The sequence below is a fragment of the Eurosta solidaginis genome, chromosome 2, assembly GCF_040869045.1.
Source record: "Eurosta solidaginis isolate ZX-2024a chromosome 2, ASM4086904v1, whole genome shotgun sequence".
Classification (NCBI taxonomy): Eukaryota; Metazoa; Arthropoda; class Insecta; order Diptera; family Tephritidae; genus Eurosta; species Eurosta solidaginis.
In genome coordinates this window covers 181,926,251-181,950,522 of record NC_090320.1, presented here as the reverse complement: position 1 = coordinate 181,950,522, position 24,272 = coordinate 181,926,251, and the positions used below count along the sequence as shown (strand labels likewise).

The following is a 24,272-nucleotide window of genomic DNA, read 5'->3' as shown; positions in this document are numbered from 1 at the left end:
CGTTTTATGAGAACTTAATTTTTGAAAAAGTCATACATTTTTACTAAATACTAAACAAAAACTTTGTTTAAAACTATAAGTAAATATAATTACGAACATTTCAAAGAAAAAGTCATGAGAATCGGTTAATTTTTGACAAAGTTATTGACAGTTGAAAAAATGGGTGAATAATATACCCATTGCATTTTATGGAATTCAATTGCCGATAAATCCGAAAAAAAAATTTTTTAGGCAAAAAAAAAAAACACGTCTTTCATTATTTTGACCAAAGAAAAACATATTAAAATTTCATCGAAATCAAAAATCATGTCCTGCGCGGACCGGGTGTCTTGAAATGGAATGAGCCATAGGAATGTATTTTAAATTAAATTTGAAATTTAAAATTAAATTTGAAAGCAATAAAATATGTGTTAGGTCCTTTCTATATTAGGGTAACGATATGTATGATAATAACTAAAATTAGAATAAAAGAAAGTGTTTACGAAGTTAATTCGGTGTTACGCTTTTTCTCCGCAGCTTTTCGTATAGATACTTTGTGAAAGTATCTTTTTTTTGTTACAGCAAATGCACGCCGGAGTTCAGTGGTTGGATCCGGACTATCAATTGCAGCCGTATGCAAAAAACATTATTGTTAATTAATAAGGCTAATATGTAAATAAAAATTACGTTACCTAATAAAGTATCGAAACACTGCCGATATTCCTCTAGTCCTTGCTTTCCGTGGATTCCATCTATGCTAATGGCGATGATGACTTCGGTGCTGAATACGTTATCTATTTTTTTTGTCAATTTCCTCTTCAGTAGCGTTTTTAGCGCTTTGATCTGCCAAAGAAATGAGACAAATTTATTATGTAAACAAAAGGGTGGGACTATTCAAAAAAAATTTTTTTTATTCGACAGTTATAAAAAATTCGAACAATATTTATTCAAATTATTTATCCGTATATTCGAATACTAATAAACAATTATTCGAATAGTTTTTGTTTTTATCGGCCTATTGATAAATGATTAAAAGTTCGATTCGAGCTCAGGCCAGAACAATAATTTTTTTCTAATGATAATTATTGTTATTTTTTAATTTTTCTAAATTTGAAAAATTGTATTTTGTTTTTTGAATAGTAAGTAGAACGCGTACTGATGATGAAGGCTTAGCACTCTTCAAAATGGATCTATCTGCGCAGCTATGGCAGGTTGTCTGAAAAATTTTCTACTTAAAATTCCAAAAACAAAATACAATTTTTCAAATTTAGAAAAATTAAAAAATAACAATAATTATCATTAGAAAAAAATTATTGTTCTGGCCTTGAGCTCGAATCGAATTGAATTATTCGAATAGTTGACAACAACACTACTGCTCTGCATACATTTGTACATGCACGCCCCAATTCTAGTGTGGTAACAACATTCTTCACCACGGTAACGAAATCATGTGGCAACTTTTACACCCTTTTGGTATTCTACTCGCGAAAGTAGCCGGATAATTTTTTACCCACAAAAGTAGGTGGTTACATCGAAATAACCACACAACAGCTGTTGTTTAGAAAAAGGCGAAACTGAAAAATAAAAAATTGTAAGCGCAAATAAGTAAAGTTAGTAAAAGAATAAAAGTGTTGCCTCTTGCTATACATATGTATTTGTTTACATTATGTACTTTCACAGAATAAATTACAATATACATATCTTTGAAGAAACTTATTATGCATAATATGCATATACATACACATCGTCCGGTTATTCGTTAACCTCGTATATACAAGTGAGACATTTTCGGTAAAGCGAACACGGTTACCACACCATGTTTTCATTTGGGACCAAAATTAATCGAAAAAAGGACCAAATTTTTGTTTTATTATATTAGTATTAAATACAAAATTTTAGGATGTTTCTACATAAAATTTTACTAAACATAGTGAAGAATTTCCTTTAATTCAAGCTGAACAAAGAAATATATGTGCATGCAACCAAAAAGTGTTTCTATATTTTGACATAGGATAAGTCTATGTCTTTCACCAACCAAACGTTGTGAACCTAGTGTTGGTCACAAAGCTCTTAGTTCTAGAATTATGTTGTTGATTGCAATGAAATAAAATATATAGTGCAGTTAGGTTTTAGTAAGAAGTGGTTCAAAATTTGCGTTCTGGTGTTGCCGAACTATGTATGTGGAAAAATCAGTAAATCATAAACGAAACTAGGCAATTTTGTTAGTACTATTTTTATAGATGCTTACTTTCTCCCTTAACGTTTAAACTTCATATCAGAGCCTATATTCAGTAAGTGTGAGTTTTGATCCCAGGTCTCAGGGGTTCTGTTAGCACCTACGGGAATAATTTTATACAAAACATTTCTTCCGAAATCAAATCTCTTTTGCATTTGCTTCCTTCTGTTTTCGAGTTAAAATATTTCTTGTGCCAAGATACTAAATTTTCAATTACCTCGTGTGGGTTAACACCACAATAGTCCTGGAATTCCTTGAACTCATTGAGCTGGGTGAGAAAGATTTAAATATCAACTTGCCAAACGAGAAGTAATGCATAGAATTTCTTTGTATAAGTTTTGAAAGTGTTAGGCTCATGGCAGAGTATACGCTATAAGCTATGCTAGCCGAGAAGTAATTTTTATTTTATATTATTACGAATATACTAAACAAAGGGGTACTGCCATCTCTAAGCCGATCATTATGTCTACACATATGTACGTACACGAAGCAGAGAAGCAGCGCACAAACACATGCAGATATCTTATCTGAGATATGCAATTATAATTGTGGAAGTGTCGCTCACAAGCACACGCGTATATGAGCTATACACGTACATCTGTAGTTATAATTATAACAGATAACCAACTAGTAGATTCTAGAACAGAAGCGCCTAGAAGATGGAACGAGGAAATCAAAGAGGCCTCAACAATAGAGGCGCTACAATCAGTTTTGATTAAGAACGCAATCTGTCGGGCAATAGTAGAGTTAGTTTCATTAAAGCTATCAATCAGTTGAGTTAAGCAAGCTATCAGTAAGCGAAGTATAAGTGTTGTTGTGCAGCACTTTAATTAAGGCCATTTTTGCATTATTGAAGATTGGAGTTATTTATTCAACAGTTTAGTGATTCGAACTTAGAAGAAGGTTGAAAATAAGAGGATTTGAAGTAAATTCGTTACAATATATATATTTTACATAGTGTTGTATAACCGGTCGAGATATCTAGCCGTTATTAATATTATTATAAAAAAAAAGAGTTTTTTTTTATTAGTCGGTTATTTCATCAACAATTAAGGACAATGTGTTTGCCAACACTTTTCTTTTTATAGCCTGGCCTAAATTATATCTTAGGTGAAATGTTATTGTTCTGGTACATTTTATTGACTGAGCAATTTTTTATGGTGAGAGTTCCATTGCAGTAAATTCAAAATTATACGGGGGCTAACGAAAGTGTGGCGAATTTTTGGGCAATATTGTAAATTTTTACCTGAGTGAAAAAGAAAGAAAATTACCAATCGTGTCTACTGCCTAAAAAGGAGCAAAATTGAAGAAAAGGGACCAGCGGACCAAATGGGGTTGGAAGGGACCATTTTTGGTCCAAATGGGCCTAAGTGGCAACCGCGAAAGCGAAGAGAACTACCTTTCCAATTTCTCCACAGATACTGGTGAGTTTTTCGGTAATGACAGCGTTACCACTTAGGCCAGAATCGCGGATAAAAGAACTGGCAACGATATTCGGTTACATAATGTTCTGGGTACTATTTTACTGGTAACGCTCAGGATCGGGGCGGCAAAGTTATATACATATGTACATACAATGATTATGCAGATACATGTATAACTTACATAAACTGCTTTGTTATCTTGGCATATTTTTTCGTATATTTCTTTCAACTCTTCTAATGACTTCAAAGGAAAAGATTTCAGCATATCGTCCGAAATTGAATCTTAGTATATAATTTGCTTTAGTAATATGATGTGTTCTGCCAACGTCTGGATAATAATCTTGTTTTGAGTTTCTACAACGCCTAAATGAATACAAATTTTCATAGTTTAGAATATTTAGACACATATGTACCTATGTGATTATTATGCCTATTTTTTAAACGCATATGCATTTGCATGGAAGATTAAATTTGTGCGCTTATCTTTTCATACAAATTTTAAGCGAAAACGCATATGCGTGTAAAAAATAGGCATAATAATATAATGTTAAATGATCGTTATCAAATTACCTCTAAGTTCTTGTATTTCCTCGCGAAGCATTTTGGAGCCTATACATTTTTCGCATTTATTATTTTCTGAAAAAGAAATAAGATGTATATTCTTATAGATGTATGCATATAGATATAAAAAATGTAATGCCCTAAGTGAATAACTGAATAATGTTAGTTAACTGGGCACTGTAAAAATGGGTCTAAGTCGATTTTTAAAAACATGGTTGGAAAAAGTGAAAGTAATATGTATGTATGTTCTTCTGAATAAAGTTTACTTTTCGACTCATTGTCAATAGGTTGATGTATGAAACAATGGTACTAAAAGAAATTGATTTATATAAGGGAGACACATGAGTTTATAATCAATTTGTTGAATGCTGTATTTATATATAGGTTGCGAAGTGTCATAATCAGCGATACATATACCTAGGGATGAGAAAGAATCAACAGGCTCTGTAAAGAAGCTCCTAACGTTTACTAATTTCCTTGCTAGAATTACCAAACCTGAGTCCATCTCGAACCTGGTGTATTATGCTTACTGGTATATTATGCTTAAAACAGCAAAAGCTATTTGACATTTGCGTGCTTAAATGGAATTCATAATCAAAACCTATTATTTGTCCATTTACTTCTTTTAATTTGTGCCTTTTAGTAGGCTGCAAAGTGGGTTCGCGTTGTACTTTTTTAAATATTTGCTGTAAAATTTTAGAGGGTTTCTTAACGTAACTTTTAAGTTTTTGCAAATAATTTTCGAAATCATACCCCGAAAAATTGTATAAGGGTCCAAAATGCTTAACGTTTTCACTTAAATGAAGCAACCCATGCACATTATACGATACGCTGTCTTCGCCAACAATTATTTGAAAATTTTGAACAAAAAGTTGCAAAATCTTGTGAGCTACAGAAATATTTTTTTCCCAAGTCCTTGGGCAAGAAAGCATTCGACAGGCAATGTGGAGTAAAAGAAACTGGTGATAAAAATCATCGCAAACATTTTCTTTTAAAACTAAAATACCAGAGTACAGAAGGAATTGCTTGAACTCTGTGGCCTTCCAGTGTACAAGTTCATCGAAAGGTCGTGGCTTCCGAACGAATTCTTTGGGAATATATGCACCAAGCGATTTTAAATGTGCAGAAATATTTAATTTATTAGAGTTACTAATTCTTGCACAAATTTTATTGTCTACTAATCGCATCAGCATCTTTCTCATCACCCCAATATCCACGAGATGCATTGGATCCAACGGGATCTGATCAATCATATCTATATACAAAGTTTCGAAAGGAGTTTTGCTGTTTAAGAAAATTCGTTTGTGATGGTTAGGATATTTCCTAGAGTCAAAGTCGGCTCCACTTATGAGCTCGCCGTTCTGAAGAGAATATGTAAGCACGTTATTTATTTTTTTGGCAACTTGGACAAATCTCGAACATCCATGAGAAGAAGTGTGGCCAGGAATTCCACAAACGAAGGCCTTAGCGGGCGCATCACAAACGATGGCTCTGATTCAATTTTAATCGATTTATTTTGAATAACAAACCCATTTTCTAACAAATCTTTAAATTTAACCACGTCCGCAAGAAAACTTTGGATGCAGTCTGGCTTGGCTTTACCCAGATACACACCAATAAGGAAAACTGAGATATTTGGTATGTTCACCACTTTCACCAAAAACCGGCCACAACTGTGCTTGGGAACTGCGGTACAATGGAAGTCCGTCAATATTCATATCGAACACGATCTCTTCGTATGTCGAAATTATTTCCGAAGCTTTTGCAATCTGCTGCTCCAATCCAAAATGAATATAAAAACCAGGAGAAACTGATTTTATATCCACGGGAGATGCCTTTTCCTCGAAAGAAAAAGTGCTTAGAGGAACATCTAAATTTTCCTCATTTAAGATTTGCAAAAGTTCTTCGAAGAACTTTCGCGAGGGATTATATTTAAAATATAAGGCTTGTAGCTTATCTTTTAATGATTTTTTTGGCTCAGTGTTTTGAAGTTCACAGTGAAAATCATGACCGGAAAAATGAGGCACCGAATCACCAAATGCCGATGCAGCTGACGCTGTTACTTCATTTGTTGTATCACTCACTGTTAGCCTATTTAAGTAAATTTCTTTTTTGTTTTTTTACTAACCTACGCTGATTTCTAACACTTGCACCTTTTTTCAACATATTTTAGCTTTTAATACTCACTTTTTTATAATTGATTCAAAATTTTCGCAAATGCGCGTCACTTTTGCAAATTTTAATTTTCTTTTGTTTGCATAAAACAGCTGATAGTTGTCATGGCCATCCGTGTTGCCACATTCACATTTTAAATAACTTTACCAATTTTGGATTCCTCTGCATGACTTAGGGTGTAGTTAGACGTTCTTTATTCGCCAGTGTGCTTAAAGTGCTCTATTTCCTACAATTGCTATAAAATAACTATTTATAAGCTAGTTGTTTTTTTGCAATTGACTTTTTTTTTACTGCAGGGTATACATACATACATACGTATATATATAGAGATTCTTAATTTAAAAGATACAGCTCACCATTTGGATATCTCCTTTTAATGTCGGAAGAGCGTGCAGCTGATTATGATTTTGATGCTTCAACTTGTTTTGATTTAATGTTGGAGGAACGGTTACGTTGTTTGCTACGCTGCTTCCGACTTCAGAAGTACACCAATTATATTCTTTGAAGTGCGTGGAGTATTACTCAAATTTTCTGGTTGTTCAGTTTGAGGTTCGTTTTCTGGAAAATATCCCTGTTGTTATTGTTGTTATTGTTGACTGTTTGTTGCAATATTAGCATTCATTTTATTGGGTACACCACAGTTTTTGGATCTAATGCCGATGTATTAATCGTATCAGAAATAATATTATTATTGTTATTCTCTTGTAAGTGTATTGGTAATGCCTGTTTTTGTAGTAGATCTGGACCTGCGCGAGTTGCAGATGATGATGACGCTTGTTCCTCTTGTTGCTGTTGTGCGTAATCGTGCTGTTGTTTTTGTTCTAGTTCTAGTGAGCGCGGTGGTAGTGATAGTAGTGCATGTTGCTTGATATGATAATAAATGCGCTAAAATAAATTGTTCCTCACTTCTCTACAGCTCCAGCTTCTTATTTATTTTCATCTTTTTTTGTTTTTTTGAGAAATCACAAAGTTCGACGTCGACTGACGTACGGTCGCCAATTGTGGGTCTTAGTCCACTTAATATAAATACACCAATATTGTTTGTATTTTATAGAAAATTTACCACTATTTATTTTTGGTAAATAATTTTTATTCACATATATAAATTGGTTAGGTATTTCAATTATTTTATACGATGTTTAAGGATTAAGTTGAAACACGACTTTTCTAGTCTTTAGATTTACCGGAAGTGCCGACCACTATATTTATTTTCAAGGTTTTACAATATTTACAATAGGGTTGCTTAACTTCTATTAACTTAAGCTACATGTACATAATGAGTTTATAACTCGGCCAATCTGCCAAGAGATCGGCCTCGATAGTAGATATATCTACTTTTTTTCTTTACATACGCATGTCTAACTAATTTCTAAAGGATCTACTTCAGAACCTCCATCCTTAAAGTGATTAGGTTTTTCTAGCCACTGTTGGATGCGGTGAGCTTCCACAAGCCCGTCATATGGTAACTGTGTCAACAGACAGTTCTCAATATCGCGGACGACATATCGATCATTCCCTAAGACTTTATGAATAGCGTACGGTCCCTTGTATTTATGTATAAATTTCTTATTGACTCTGGCAGTCCTATCTATATTTCTTATCATCACATAATCGCATACCTCGTATTTCTTACAACTAGTTCCATCCTCGAGCTGTCGTTTCGAGTCGTAATCCTGTCTAGCTTTGATAGCGGCTGATGCTTGTGCACGGATGGATGCTAAATTTCGATCATCATCAGGACATAACTTTTCTTGAAAATATTCAGTAAACTCATCGACTATACAACTCCGTTGTTCAACTCCAAACAAAAGTCAGCTAGGAGTATCTCGACACGTGCTATGTACGGAATTATTCATAGCATATTCTACTTTTTGTAACTTCTTACACCAGTCGGCATGTTTAATCGGATCGGTGATTTTACCTAACATCATCTTGAGGGTTCTATTAACCCGCTGCACTTGGCCATTCGCTTGAGGAGAGGCGGTGGACTTTCACGTGAGCGATATTTCGCTTAGACATAAAATCATTAAACTCCAGGGATGTAAAGCACGTACCACGATCACTAATGATCCGTCTAGGCCGGCTATAATAGCTGAAATATTTTTCGAGGGCACAAGTTACTTCTCGTGTACTGGTCGAATTAGTTGGGTACAGTTTCACAAACTTGGTAAAAGCGTCCACCACAACTATAATATGTTTTCTGTTTGAATTTATAGACGGCAGGGGACCGAAGTGGTCAATATGGAGCGTATCGAACGGCAAGGGAGATTTAGGGATGGGATATAACTTCCTCTCCTTGGAGCGAGGAGGGGTAGCATACATAAGGCACTTCAAGCAATTTCGGATAAATATTTCTTCGCATGTTGGGAAACCAGTAATACGTTACTAGCTTCTCAATAGTCTTATCGACTGACTGGTGACCTAATTTTTCGTAAATCAGCCGTATTATATTAGATTCCATTTCGCCCGGAATAAACAACGTTTTCCTTCCATTAGGCTTGCATTTGTATATAAGGCCGTCAATCAGCTCATGGTCCTTCACTGAATCATTTTCAAGACGGTTTCGAAGAATACTTATATTTTAATCGCGTTCCTGGGCGATCTGAACTTGAAATTCAACTTCCTCAATGTTAAGGACGTGTGCAATTTGCGCTCTAATCAGAGCATCGACATGTGCCATAGACGTGCCCTTTCTATGTTGTATTTTATAGTTATAGTTCTCAAGTTCGAGAGCCCATCTAGCAATTCTAGGGTTAAGTTGTTTCTTTTCAAGAGACATGGTTAACGGATTACAATCTGTAATAATTTTGAACTGCATACCCTCAAGATAGGTTCTAAATCTCCTTATTCGGATTCGGCACTGGAAGCAGTTTTTGAAAAGTAACATATAGGGTGAAATTTTTTGTCATCCTGTCGCTGTAAGAGAACTGCACCAAATCCAATGGAACTTGCGTCACAATGTAACTCAGTTTCCTTCCCTCGGTGATAAATAGCTAATACTGGGCTATTAGTAAGGCGATTCTTCAATTCATTAAAGGCATTAAAGCAGTTTTCATCAAATTTAAAGTCAGTGTTTCTTTTCAGCAGATTCTGTAGGGGTTTAGAAATCTGAGAAAATGACGGCACAAAACGTCGAAAATATGAAAATAATTCTATACAAGACTGCAGCTGCTTTTGATTGCTAGGTATTGGGAAGTTAGCGATGCTTCGGATATGGGATCTGTTTGGCCGGATTCCCGATTGGGTCACTTCATACCCGAGATAATCCATTTCCCGGTATCCAAATTTGCTTTTATCTAGGTTTAGTTTTAGTCCTCTCAAATACAATGTTTCCAAAACGGTTTTCAATAGAGTCCTGTGCTCTTCAAAATCGACTGTGGCGATAACAATGTCATCCATGTATATTATTATTGCTCTACGGTATACTAAATCTCGGAAGACTGTATTAATAAATCGTTGGAATACGGCAGGGGCATTCTTTAAACAGAACGGCATTTTCAAATATTCGTATTGCCCATTAGGGGTCACAAAGGCAGTGTCTGGAATGGATTCGGGTGACATTTCCACTTGGTGAGACCCACTTTTTAAGTCTAGTACGGAGAAATATTTTTTATTTTCTAAGAACTCCATGCAATCGTCAATAAGGGGCAACGGGTAGTTGTCCCTAACAGTTATTCTATTTAGAGGTCGATAATCCACACACATACGAGTCTTTCCGTTTTTCTTTCGTACCAGGACAAGCGGATGCGTATGGCGAATTGCTTGGTCTTATTATTCCTTCCGTCTGCAATTCATTTACTATTGATTGCACGTTATTTCTTTCAGCATAAGACAGAGGAGCACAATGGAACGGCACATCTGTTGTCAGATGAATTTTCATGTGGTATTTAAGTGGTTCGACCTCAACGTCGTTCTTAACATAGCTATTCTCAATTAATAGTTTCATGCAACTATATTCTTTCTTTGAAAGTTTAGGATTTATATCAAGACAGTTATTATCTGTTGCTATATCCGAATCTATACTAAAGATATCTGGAATGTCAGTATCATCAGGTACCATATAAGGGGTTACTAGTCTTAATATTGCATACAGATCCAGACGCCGCAGCATTTGGTACATTGAAGGCGTTAGTAATATTTGTTTGCTTGTTGACAATTGGGCGGATGTCGTAACCTGGCAACAATTGCTTTTTTTTACTTATGTATTGCTTATTGACACTAATTAATTTGATGTTAAATAAGTCTAAGAAATCGCGTCCCAAAATAACCGGCAGATTCATGTGTTCATCAGATAGTATTTTCAATTCCATTTCTTTTATTTTATCATGAAATTTAATATTACATTTAATATTACAAAGATATTTAATTAGATTTCCACCGATAGCTTTATATTTGGATTTTATTTCCGTCTTCCTTTTTATCAGCTGTTTTGGGACCACTGGTTTCCTTATAAAACTAACCGGGCTGCCAGTATCAACGAGACAAAATAAATTATTAGTTTCTACCCTTTCATTTAACTTAAACATAACTCTTACGTAGTTATATGCAGCAACCGTGGCGAATTCCTTATCAGCATCGACATCAGCTTCAGCTACTGCAGCCATTTCGTTTGACTACCTTTTTGGGGTTCGGGCAAGCTCGATGCTTGTGTCCCATCTTCCAGCATTTGAAACATGACCCTTCTGGTCTTAGCGGAAATGGGCAGTTAGGTTTTATGTGCCCATGTTGAGAGTAGTTGAAACATAATGGTGTCACTTCACTTTTTTGCCTTGCCGTTTCGCTTGTTTGGCTCTTATGTGCATTTTTAGTTTGTGGGCCGCTCTGGACAAAATATTTATTTTGATAGCGGCTTATGAGTCCTTTTAGCCCTTCAATACTTCGAGCCGTCAGCAAGAGGTTAGCATTTGGCACTGCATTCCCAATTCCGTCGATGGCAAAGTCAATTATTTCTCCTTCTGAGATGTTGGCTCGTTTGGCAATTGCTTGCATGTGAAGGACATAGCAATGCAATGTTTCGTCCTTTTTTCGCCATTTTCTTTGGGACAGCATTTTCTATATTTCTTGTCGCGTGACGGAGAAATTAAATTCTTTCATAACTGCGCTTTTTAAGTCATCGTAGCTTAATGCCATTGTAGTGTTCAGAAACACTCATGCCGTGCCGATCATGCAATGTCGAAGGGCAAGTAATTTGAAATTTTCGTCTGCAGAGGTTGAATCGAGGATCTCCTCTAAGTCCCGGATGAAGTGGTGGACAGGGTATGCCACATCGTCCCCACTAAATTTCGCCAACGCATGCTCGATGTCAGCAAGATCTAATCTGCGTTTATTTTTTACCGCGGTGTAATTTTGCAATTTCTCGATCTGCTGCATTAATTTCAGCATTTCTACTCTTTTCTGGAGCAACGGTATATCCTCATCGACCCTACCCAACATCATTTTCCCAGCGTTAGTAGTATTCACATTATTAATGCCATTAGGAGTAAAGTCATCGGCATTGGTGACGGCATTGGTAGCGGCAGCGGCGGTAGTGGCGGCAGCGGCGTTAGTGGCGGTAGAGGCGTTAGTGCCGGCATTGGTAGCGGCAGCGGCATTAGTGGCGGCATCGGCGTTGGTGACGGCATCGGCATTGGTAGTGGCAGAGGCGTTAGTGACGGCATCGGCATTTGTGGTAGTACTGGCATTAATTAGGGCATCAGCTTTAGTGGCAGCTTCGGCATTTTTTCCAACATGGGCAGTGGTAGCGGCCTCGACAGCATCCTCATTGTGCACAATACTGCCCAGCAATTTGCGTAATTGAGTTTTGGTGGCCGATTGTGGAAAATTCACATGCGCTTCAGTGAGCACATTTATAATTTCCTATCTCGATTGGTTCATTTTAAAAATTTTGTATCTCACTTACTTTTGAGGGGTAACCCCACACCTGAAGTTATAAAATGGTTAGGTATTTCAATTATTTTATACGATGTTTAAGGATTAAGTTGAAACACGACTTTTCTAGTCTTTAGATTTACTGGAAGTGACGGCCACCATATTCATTTTCAAGGTTGCCCTCTATTTTCATATCGATAGTTTTACAATATTTACAATAGGGTTGCTTAACTTCTAATAACGTAAGCTACATGTACATAATGGGTTTACACATATAAAATATTGTATAGCACTCAACGCCCAAATGAATGCTAGCGTATTTTTTAAGAATGTTATAATGAATGAAAATTTTTGATTGTTATAATTTCAAAATTGAAATATAAAAACTAACAAGAACAATTCATTCAAGTTCTTCAAAGTAGATTTATATAAAGTTGAATATAAATGTAACTAATATTAACATCATAAATTAAAATAACATAACCATACAATGATATGTTTATGTCAATGTTGAACAAGATTGGTGCTAATACCGACCCTTGTGGTAAACCTATGTCCACTTGAGCCTCGGATGAGACTACTGACTCGATGGTTGTTCTTTGTTTCCGGTCTGATAAGAAGCTTCTAAACCACTGCAATTTATTTTCTCTAATACCAATTTTTTGTAATTTATCGAGCATTATATTCCTATCAATTTCTCTTCAGGTCAATGAAAACTGCTGCTATATATTTTTTAGACTCAGTTCTTCTTTCCAGCTAAATATGACGTAATTTAACGCTGTCTCTCAGAGTGCCTTTCTCGGAAACCGGATTGTTCCTTTATAAGGATTTTATTATTTTCCAAGTAATTAACCAGTTGATTTTTATTACAGAAGAAACACGTGTACGATACCGAATCTTTAATAACGCCTTCTGAAAGTAACATCCACTTTAGCTTGCTATCTGAACTATATTCGGTATACAGGGCTGTCATGGAATCCAATTGTTGTCGGAATCGAATTTAAAAACGACAAAAAAATTACTTTGGTGTCGTTAAATCCAATATTATCGGTGGTGTCCACTACCATTAGGAAAGCCTCTGTGTTTATGCGATAGTATGCAATGAAACTGAAAATACACTATAAATATTTAGAAACCCACATTAAGTAATATTTTTAATTACACTGTCTCTGGCTACTCAAGTGGATTGCTGTGATCTCTCAAAACTTTCCTTTTGGCCTTCTCGCAGCTTTCTTCTTCCAATAACATAAATGCTACAACTGCTGATGCCATTTTGATGTCAATAAATTTGTTTATTTCTGTTTAGATGCACAAAACAATTATTTTATAAAATTTTGCCATAAAAATTAACATCAAAATTGCCGGTGCACCGATAACACTGCAAAAGAGCTGATTCGAACATCGCTTTTATTTACATTCGAAAAGAGCAAAACCAATACGGTTTTATGACACCAATTTTAATCAATATTGGTTTTTAATTCCGACAAAACCCAAAACCGACTGGGATTCCATGACAGCCCTGATAGTCACCCATTGTTCCAGCTTGTGAGTGCAACCGGTATTTCAGTTTATTGAATTCTGTCAGTTCTTGGCCATACCATTTATTTCTTGACTTTACCGTACTGTTTTTTTCAAACGTTAGTACTCCCATACAATCCAGTAAACAAGCATTTATATAGTTGACCATGTCGTTGACATCCATGCTTTTTATTAAACTGAGATCGCAATTTCTTAGTAGAGTCTTCAAGTTATCGGCAGAATAATTCTCCCAGGATGTTGATGAAATGACTCTTCGTAACGGGTTTGAATTAGTATAATAATATAAAGTAATAGCGAATGAAATAGTTTCGTGATCGGATATTCTGTGGTCTTCAAGATTTATGCAGGACAGTATATCAGCGCACAGTGGCGCCTCTGCCGTTAAAGCGTGGCAAAAATCAAAAAAATCATGAAAGCGTTCGCTAAATCTAATACATGTTTCTAATACAGAATTTCCCAGGGATCAAGAATATACAACTGTTTTTTTCACAGAAAATTATAGTTTACCACGTAGAGCCGCTCAAAGTTGACCAATTTTCAACATTGGGAAAAATTTGAAATTTTTCTTCTTTTTCGTTTTATTTAAAATGGTTTTGTGAGTAAATAAGGCGGCCGGTTATCGTTTTCTTGTATAGCAATTAAAGATAACTTAATTTAGGATTGAAACAAAAAAAAATTGTTTTTTTTTTTGTTAAAAGTTGGCGGATGTATCTGTTTTTCGAAATGCCTATTTTTAGGCCCTTTTTAAAACTTTGATGGAAAAAAAATGTTAAAATATGTGCTCCGTCAAATTAACAGTAGTTATTTGTGAAATATTCAGTTACCTAAATTCACAAAGTCCACCTGCGTCCAGCTGCAACTTCACTTTTTACATCAAATAAGGTTAAACAACCTTGGGCATAAATACGCGCCTGAGCAGGTATATATAATTCAGTACGGCCGTAAGGTCGTTTTTCTTATTGGAACTTGTTAACAACATACATTTTTTTAGTTACGAATTGTATACCTGAAAATCATTTTAATAATTTGAGTAGGTATATAAAGCTATCCATCATACAATGCACATTATCATTCGTCTTTTGGAGATTAAAGAACTAAGTATTCTGTATGTAATAGAAATAGGCTGCAATGACCAAAATTTGCTTTAGTGCAAGTCAAAGGACTCCACTATTCAAGCCCTACGTTACGCTAATCTTCTTAGCTTCCTCAGGGGCAGACTGCATTTAATAAATAATAGTATAATACACCACAAACAACAACGTTGAACATGAAACATGAAAATAGAAAATTATAGAACTTAAAATTGAAGAACTTTTTGTGTAAAGAACACATTAAGATAAAAAACTTACAATTTATGTGTATAAATATGTAATTATAATTTACATAATGCACAGTTGTCATTAATAAATAAATTAAATTCAAGTCAAAATTTAAAATGTTTAGATACCCTTCTGTTTAGGTATACTTGTCAAATTGGACTTTGATCCATAAGTAGAAAAAACCAACAATTATAAACATAATAAATAAGCGGATGAAATGTCATCAGTGTCCTCTTTCCTGTTTACAGTTCGGCTTCTGTTTTGCATTATTCGCAAGCTTTCCAGTGTCAATCTGACTTTTCCTCTTTTTTCTTTGTCTAAGATTTTCGCATTGCTTATGTCAGCTATGTGGCCAGTGGCTGTTGTATGTTGCGATAGTGCTGTGCTGTTTTTGTTGTTTTTAATGTCTGCAGCATGTTCTTTTAATCTTAAGTTCTATAATTTTCTATTTTCATGTTTCATGTTCAACGTTGTTGTTTGTGGTGTATTATACTATTATTTAATAAATGCAGTCTGCCCCTGAAGAAGCTAAGAAGATTAGCGAAACGTAGGGCTTGAATAGTGAAGTCCTTTGACTTGCACTAAAGCAAATTTTGGTCATTGCAGCCTATTTCTATTACATACATATTCAAAAAGTGTTGACCAGCTTAATCAAATCTAAGAACTAAGTATTCTGTTTACTTAAATAAAGTGAATAGTATTTTTGAATATAGTTCACATTTTCATATTTAGTTAGATACACTCGAAGCCAATTCTAATATGTATCTAGAAAACTCGAAACTCTTTGCGGTGTTTAAATCTACAAAGTCAAGACGGGACTTCGTTGAGGCTATTATGAGAGAATTAGCGAGTGAAACAAGCATTAAAGAAAATGAAGATCTGGAAGAAAAAATTTGTTTACAATACATTATGATAGAAAGAAAATGGAAGGACGTCTATCGTGACAATTCAAAACTTCTAAGTAAGCATGATAAGTGGCTAGCTGACAAAACTTTTTTGGACGAAGAAACGCCTAGCACGTCAACCAATCCAACTAGAGGGAGACCAACAAAACCCATAGAAGAGTGTTCTACCTACACAAGGAAAAGGAAGCTGTCTGATACCTGAGAAGAAACTTACACCAACGGTGCATACAATTTTAGCACATGGAAAAGATTTAATAGAGTACCAGTGCTTACCATTAAGAGAATTGTCTGAAGAAGCTCAAGAATCTAAGAACAAGGACTACGAAAGATATAGATGTATGAACACCTGCAAAGTATCACGAGTTAGACAAAACGAAGACCTTTTCAACATGTTAGCTATCTCTTCTGATCCAGTCATATCATCTATGAGGTATGTAAGAACACAAAAAGATCTTACAGATGCGTATAGCTCAGAAATGGTTGCTTTGTTAGATATATGTTCCAGTGACGATGACTATGTTAAGATAAAATCAGTTTCTCACTTCTTATCACAACAATGAAAAAGAGATTTACTAATCAGTTTTGTTACTTTATTTAAAAATAAGATATCTATGTACAAGTTATTTTTTTATTTCAAATAAAAGAATTAATTTAGTATTTTAAAATATATACTTTTCGTTATTGCATTTCTCTAAAGTTTATCAAATTTATTTTAAAGCTTAGGCATTTCGCCTTCAAACGAGTATTAAATTTTTATACGAATCAATACGTCTATCGAGTTTGGTACAAATTGGTAAAGCGGTTACTAAGATCAAACTTTTTAGCATAAATGGGCAGTGCCACTCCCCTTTTCCAAAATTCGTTGGCTGTTTAATCTTTAGCTGAAATAAAATTTCATTGAAACACTTTCAATAACTTTTAGTTATTAATAAAATACATATTTGGCTTGTAAATTAAAAAAAAAAAACATGTAAAATTTTTCGATGAATTTTGAAGCACCTTGTTATTGTGGCACCAAAAACGGACATTTGAGTTTTATAAGAGTATTGCCATTTAAAAGAAACAATACGTCTATCGATTTTGGTAGTTATTGATTACGTGACTACTTTGATACAACTTTTTATCATAAGTGGGCAGTGCCACGCTATCTTATCAAAATCATTAGTTTATCTTATTTAATGCTTAAATACGTCCTTACAAGACAAATCTCATTTTATTTTTTTTATTTTTTTCTAAAAACATTTTCTTTTTGCATTTTTCTAAAAATGTTCGAATTTTTTTGAATCACCCTGTATCTGTGACATTCTGAGCTTTCACACAATAAAACTTCAAGTAATTAGCTTTCATTTGCATTTCAAATTTTTTCTTCATTGGTTCAAAAGCTATGATTTTTGCAAAGAAAAAACTCAAAAGGCGCCACTGTGCAGCGTTTGCATATAATAAATCTATTTTTGTTTGGGAAGTTTCCGCGACTCTTGTATTGAAATTTATTTTTTGTTTCATTGCGCTACGTGCACAAATTTCATTCAGTTTGTAGCTACTGGAGGAGTAAATATTTAAGTTTTTATTGAAATCTCCAATTAGAAGGGAATTCGTATCTGATAGAATCAAGGCGCGATAACCTCCGAAGAGATCTAAGGCCGAGCTTCTCTTCCAATTTGCGTCGTGTTCCTCTTGATTTTCCCTACAAATTGGCCGGACGGGACCTACATGTTTTATGCCGACTCCGAACGGCATTTGCAATGCAGATGAGTTTTCACTGAGAGCTTTTCATGGCAGAAATACACCCGGAGCGCTTGCCAAACACTGCCGAGGGGCGACCCCGCTTAGAAAAATTTTCTTCTAATTTAAAAACTTTATTTCTAAAATTTTGATGTTGCTTTTCTCGGGGTGCGAACCCAGGGCATACGGTGTGGTAGGCGGAGCACGCTACCATCACACCACGGTGGCTGATTCTAATACTTCTGTTAAAACGCTCGCTACGTGATTTAGAAATTCACTGTCGCTAGAACTTGGAGAATGGTACAACACACCTATTTGCCACTTAATGACCATTTGCTTCAATTTTACTATAGCGCACCATGCATTTTTATCAATTGATCCATTAAACCAGACTTTGTACTTGATTTCCTTTTTCAGTAATAAAACGACCCCTCCCGTATGTCTAATATGGGAGTCGCAACGAATTAGTGTATACGGTGCAATATTAATTTCAGAATCAAGAATATCAGAAGTTATACGTGTTTCTGAACATAAAACAATGTCCGCGTCCAGTTCTTCTATCATTTTTTTCGAGCTTCGCTTTATTTGCTAACAAACTACTAATATTCAAGTAGACACATATCAAATCAAAAACATTTATCACTGGGCTAGTACGTCTTGGTTGCTAAAAACTAACTCGTTGTTTTTCCAGTTTAAGCTTCCTTTGATAAACTGGGAAGTCATGATCATAATGTTATGGTCTATATTGAGATAAAACCTAACTGGTTATTGGCATCTACGCAATTGCCACATTTATTAATGGGTATGCTCTCCTTGTAGTTTTCTACCCCATGTTCTCCCAGACATTTACTACGTCTCTGATTCAGGGTGTAATTGGCAGCTATGTGGTTAAACCCTAAACATATGAAGCACCTTTTTACAGTTTGACCGTTGTAAACTGGGCAGCGATACCATCCAACAGTAATTTTCTTATTTCTCAGGATGACCTCATAATATTTATGCTCTATTTCTATAACTGCATTCACATGTTGCTCTCTATTTTCTTTGTTAGAGCGTTTAGTCTTAATGTGGTTGTGCCTCTTTGGCGGTGATGGTAATTGGGGACGCGCTGAATTTATGTTTATGTGCGTGTCTGTTGGCCCGCCGTATAACCTTGTCACCCGTAGAATGCATTATATATTGTCGGCAAAAAGCGCTCGCGTATTTTTTCGCATCCGACAGAACTTTATCGCCAAAGGCGATGGAAATTTTGTCATTGTGCTTAGACGGAATCAATAGAGACTTTACGGTGGACCAAAGCTTACCCACACCGGTAGAGAGGTTACAATACCTTAAATCCTCCTCACATTTCGCCCGCTTGTGTTCATCCACAAGCAATCTTATGCGTTAGTTTATAACCCTTTTTTGGGGCCGCCGGGATCGAGCTGTCTTATAAGGCCACGTTCTCTCGCTAAATTTGCGGCCTCCGCTGGAAAATGAGGCCGGATTTCGGTAATTCTTCCGGCGATAATAAAACGAGCCGAGGCGGATTCAATGACCTTGCGGAAAGCACGTTCCCCTCGGCGAGAATCAGTAGGGATAGGGAGGGCAGCAAAGCGTAATCTGTAAAGGATTTGTACCATCCCACTTTCCATTTTTAAAATTTATGAAAGTCCGGGTTTCGGTGACGATTAAGTCGGCGGTTCGCTCGAGCGAAATAAGTATAGGCATGTGGTCAGATGACAGTGTTACCATCGGCTGCCAGTTGACGCAGTGTACGAGTCCTGCGCTCACGATTGATATATCTGGCGAACTGTGACAGCTTCTACCATACGATTATTGTGCAGAACGTCGTTTCTTCTATTTGATCCGCCAACATCTCACCCCTTCTGTCCGCCTGCAGGCTTGAATGCCATAGATCGTGATGGGCATTGAAATCGCCTAAGATAATGCCATTATCGCCAGTGAGTAGTGCTCTGATATTAGGGCGGTATCCACTGGGGCAACAGGTGGTAGGAGGGATGTAGATGTTGATGATTTCTAGGTTTACATCGCCTGACTGGACAGATAAGCGGTGTCGTTCTAAGACACTGTCTCTGCGGCCGATGCCGGGATCAAATACATTATATTGCACTAGTAGTGTATGATAAACGCGAGACCGCCTCCATTTCCACTTTCGCGATCTTTTCTGTGGACATTATACTCAGAACAGGTCTGCAGAGCAGATCTTGTTGTGAGTTTGAATCGCAGCGATGCGGATGTTATGCCGCTTCATGAAATCTACTATCTCCGTGATCTTACCAGTTAATCCATTACAGTTTAACTGCAGAATTCTGAAGTGCAGCGGGGAGACGTCGTCACTCTAGGGATAAGTGACGGGTAACTACGCCTGAGTTGAGGGAGGCCAGGACTCAATTGCTGTTGTGGCCCTGGGAATGGACGTCCCTGGGTAAGCATTGGGGTACCCGGTGTAGTTGGGTTTGCGGCCTGGCAACATGGCGCAATGAAACCCGTCGGGGGGTTGCCGTCGCGGAGACCAGATAATCTAGGAAAGTGGCACCGTCCAAGGCAGGAGCTCTATTGGGCGGATGACGCAAATATATATATTCTGTGCTGGCAAACGGCATAAAAGGTGGGAGGGACTAAGAGTCTCTTTCCCTTACCTACACGATCGCTGCCGGAAAAGAGGGGAGAAGAAGACGAGGGCGGGGCTGCTGCTCGGCATTGCTATCGACTCTACTACGGAGATTGCAGTTATGCGTGGGAGCGGCCGTATGAGATGGTGGCGTCGTAGGGCGCGAGCAGCAGCGGGTACTTTGGCTTTCTGAGCAGCACAGCTGCTGGAAGGTATTGGGGGCTCGCTGAGGCGTAGACTACGGGACGCCCTTGGGCGTGAACAGCAAGGAGCCACAAAAGATTTATAAAAGTTACGAGTGTCCGATGCAACCATCCCTTGCACGTGACACACTGACAATAGTATGACCGTCCTAAAAAGATTCTTTTTCGGCTGACGCAGAAAAACCATTTCTCAGGACCGGGGTCAGGAGAAGGACCCGGATTGGGTTCGATACCTTCCCGGAGCAGGTGATTATGGCGCAGTCCCGCTTCAAGGATCTTCTGGGAGGATGACAATTTGTGGGAGGGACGCAACAAATTAAATGGGGTTACACTGAAATGGCAGCCCTTGGTCGGGAAAAATCCCGAGTCGCTCCAAAACATCGAAGCAGCCGCCTTGGGGTAGTATTGGGAATGTAGGTTGCTTTGATTTCTGTCCTTTAATTTTAGCCATCACCGTTCTCTAAGCGAAACCCTAAGGGTCAACATCGGTACTTTCCATTTGTTCCTTGAAGCACGCTACCTTTCTTTTTTATAGCATTTTTTAGTGCTGTTCTTTGGGATTTGTAGGTACTGTGTAGCTCACCATATCGTAGTGATGAGCGTGTGTCCTTGTTGTTGTTGTTGCAGCGATAGGGACACTCACCGAACAACATTACTTTTAATAAATTCATTATATTTCTGTTTAAAGAAATTGACATTGCTTTCTATTTTGACCTCATGTGGAAACATATAACTGGAGTCCCATATAAAATAGAGACTCCCTTGCAGCCGCTGTTCTTTGAAAACTATGTCGGAAGTCATTTGTATTTCGTAATTGTCGAAATTGTTACATATCCCGGACATACTTAGGTGCGACCTCTGAGCATGCAAGCATCACAAGCCAACGTGTTTCCAATCATCCCTGTTCCAACTTTTGTTTGACCTTATTTTCGTTGTACACCCTATAATTTTATTGTTATAATAATGCTGTCGGAATGCAAGTGATTCCGATCAGCAACAGCAAATATCGGCTGAAAGTACCGAATTACAGCGAAATTAGTTGCTGGAACGGTCTGAAGTTACAGGTGGCGACATATTTTCTTCTCCTTAGAGCCGGATGCATTGTATTTTTCTGATTCCGCTATTACCTTTTCGCGCTCCAGTATCGGATATGTCATATAAAAATTAAAAAAAACTTTATCTTATTGGAAGGGTTTTACCAGTAAACTTTTTTAAAAATGTTATTACTATTTGTATATATTTTTTTTTCCACTTCTGTTTTGAAAAGATGTAATCTAAAATTATTGTTTTCTCTGATCACGTATGAATGTGCATCATTTACATATACATATAAGCTTTTCGCTGACCTATGTTGGCAATCTACCGTGCTTGATATTAAATACAAATTTCATACTGTGGTAGAAAATAAGCTGTTTTACACTCAACCAGTTTAGTGCTTATATCATGTTATTAATTGGAGTATCATACCTCATGCTACGTATAAAGCTCATAGCTTTATTTTGCATAACTTGTAGCTTATCTACCTGAGTTTCATTGGCAATAAAGAATATTGTGGGGGAATATATGAAATGCGGATCTATGATGGATTTATACAGCTTGTATTTTCTACTGATAAATTTGCATGACCTCTTCCAAAAAACAATTTTCTTGCCTATTTTGGCAACTACATAATCAATATGAACATTAAAAATCGATATTATAAGATTCTCTGTTCATTGCTCTGGATAATATACCATAAAATGCGTTTTATTAATATTAAGTTTCAGCTTGTTGTTACAAATCCACCTGTATAGGGAGTTCAAGTCTTCCTGCATTTTGCTCTTAGCTAACATGATATCCGTTTCACTTACTTCGAGTAATGCGTCATAGGCAAACAGCCATTTTTATACCTTTCATGAAAATGAAATGGTATATTAATTTCGTCACGAAACCGAAAATTGTAAGTCCTTAAAGGAAAATAGATAGACCCACCATTAAGTATACCGAAATAATCAGGTTGAAGAGCTGAGTTGTTTTAGCCATGTCCGTCTGTCCGTCTGTCCGTCTGTCCGTCTGTCTGTTTGTATGCAAACTAGTCCCTCAATTTTTGAGATATCTTGATAAAAGTTGGTGAGCAGGTGTATTTGGGTGTCCGATTAGACATTTGTCGGAACCGACCGGATCGGACCACTATAGCATATATCCTCCATACAACCGATTTTTCAGAAAAAGAGGATTTTTGTAATATCTTACCCAATTTAACAGATTGAAGCTTCAAACTTCACCATATACTTTCGTCTATTGAACATATTGTTGCCTGAAAAAATGTATGAGATCGGTCGTATATATAGTATATATCCCCCACAACCGATTGTTCAGATAAGGAACTTTTCGTAATTACTGCCCTATTTTAAGAGCTAGAGGCTTCAAATTTCAGCGAATGCTTACGTATATAGCATATATTGTTGTCTGAAAAAATCATAAAGATCGGTGGTATATATAGTATATATATGGTGGTATATATAGTATATATATATAGTATATATATATATAGTATATATATTTTCGCAAATTTTAGCCCCATTTTAACAGATAGAAGCTTCAAATTTCACCGAATATTTACTTATATAGCATATATTGTTGTCTGAAAAAATCATAGAGATCGGTTGTATATATAGTATATATCTCATACAACCGATTGTTCAGATAAGAAACTTTTCGCAATTTCTACCCCATTTTAACAGCTATAAGCTTCAAATTTCACCGATTGCTTACGTATATAGCATATATTGTTGTCCGAAAAAATCATAGAGATCGGTTGTATATATAGTATATATCTCATACAACCGATTGTTCAGATAAGAAATTTTTCGCAATTTCTACCCCATTTTAACAGCTAGAAGCTTCAAATTTCACCAACTGCTTACGTGTATAGCATATATTGATGTCTGAAAAAATCATTGAGATCGGTGATATATATAGTATATATCTCATACAACCGATTGTTCAGATAAGAAACTTTGCGCAATTTCTGCCCCGTTTTAACAGTTAGAAGCTTCAAATTTCACAAAATGCTTTCGTATATAGCATATATTGTTGTCTGAAAAAATCATAGAGATCGGTGGTATATATATTATATACTTCATATAAACTGTCATATTGACCCCTTTTTTACGGCTAGAAGCTTCAAGATTCATCAAATTTCATCAAATAGTTACGTTTACGTCATATATTTTTGAAATACGTGATTCGTAGCCATAGTTTTTACATGCAGACCACAAAAAACGTGAAGCTTTGCATCCTCACACAGATTACCTACCTATTTTTATACCTTTCATGAAAATGAAATGGTATATTAATTTCGTCACGAAACCGAAAATTGTAAGTCCTTAAAGGAAAATAGATAGACCCACCATTAAGTATACCGAAATAATCAGGTTGAAGAGCTGAGTTGTTTTAGCCATGTCCGTCTGTCCGTCTGTCCGTCTGTCTGTTTGTATGCAAACTAGTCCCTCAATTTTTGAGATATCTTGATAAAAGTTGGTGAGCAGGTGTATTTGGGTGTCCGATTAGACATTTGTCGGAACCGACCGGATCGGACCACTATAGCATATATCCTCCATACAACCGATTTTTCAGAAAAAGAGGATTTTTGTAATATCTTACCCAATTTAACAGATTGAAGCTTCAAACTTCACCATATACTTTCCTATATTGAACATATTGTTGCCTGAAAAAATGTATGAGA

General features: G+C 36.2%; 1 protein-coding gene and 1 long non-coding RNA gene across 3 annotated transcripts in view; one reads left to right on the top strand and one right to left on the bottom strand.

Moving 5' to 3' along the window:
• Window positions 1-24,272, top strand: part of Nin (blastoderm-specific gene 25D) — a 162,621-nt gene that overhangs the window by 42,110 nt on the left and 96,239 nt on the right. The gene's annotated exons all lie outside the window — the stretch shown is intronic.
• On the bottom strand, window positions 95-6,646 carry LOC137240368 (uncharacterized). Its single transcript, XR_010949708.1, has 5 exons — window positions 6,388-6,646; window positions 4,210-4,275; window positions 3,821-4,002; window positions 672-822; window positions 95-596 (listed from the first exon to the last, which is right to left on the bottom strand). It is a non-coding gene; the product is annotated as an uncharacterized lncRNA (long non-coding RNA).